Below are 443 nucleotides of genomic sequence, written 5' to 3'. Positions count from 1 at the left end.
AAATATTCATTTTTTCACAATAGGCCTCAATGGGCTCTGAAGTGTCCCTTCATAGATACCACAAGAAGTGTGTTTCCAATATGCTGAATCAAAACAAAATTTTAACTCTGTGAGATGAATGCACACATCTCACAGAGTTAAATCTTTCCTTGGATTTCCAAACTGCTGAATCAAAACAAATGTTTAAATCTGTGAGGTAAATGCATGCATCATAAAATATTTTTCAAATGTAACTAGTTTTTAGTTTTTGTCATGGGATATTCTGTTTCTCACTACAGGCCACAATGGGCTAAGAAATGTCTCTTTGTAGATACTACAAAAAAGTGTTACCACCCTGCTGAATCAAAACAAGGATTTAACTCTGTGAAATAAATGAACACATCACAAAGTATTTTTACATATAGCTTGTTTCTAATTATTTTTTTTAAATTATACTTTAAGTT

This window comes from Mandrillus leucophaeus, unplaced genomic scaffold (assembly GCF_000951045.1).
Source record: "Mandrillus leucophaeus isolate KB7577 unplaced genomic scaffold, Mleu.le_1.0 Scaffold320, whole genome shotgun sequence".
NCBI classification, from domain to species: domain Eukaryota; kingdom Metazoa; phylum Chordata; class Mammalia; order Primates; family Cercopithecidae; genus Mandrillus; species Mandrillus leucophaeus.
This window is presented reverse-complemented; position numbering follows the sequence as displayed.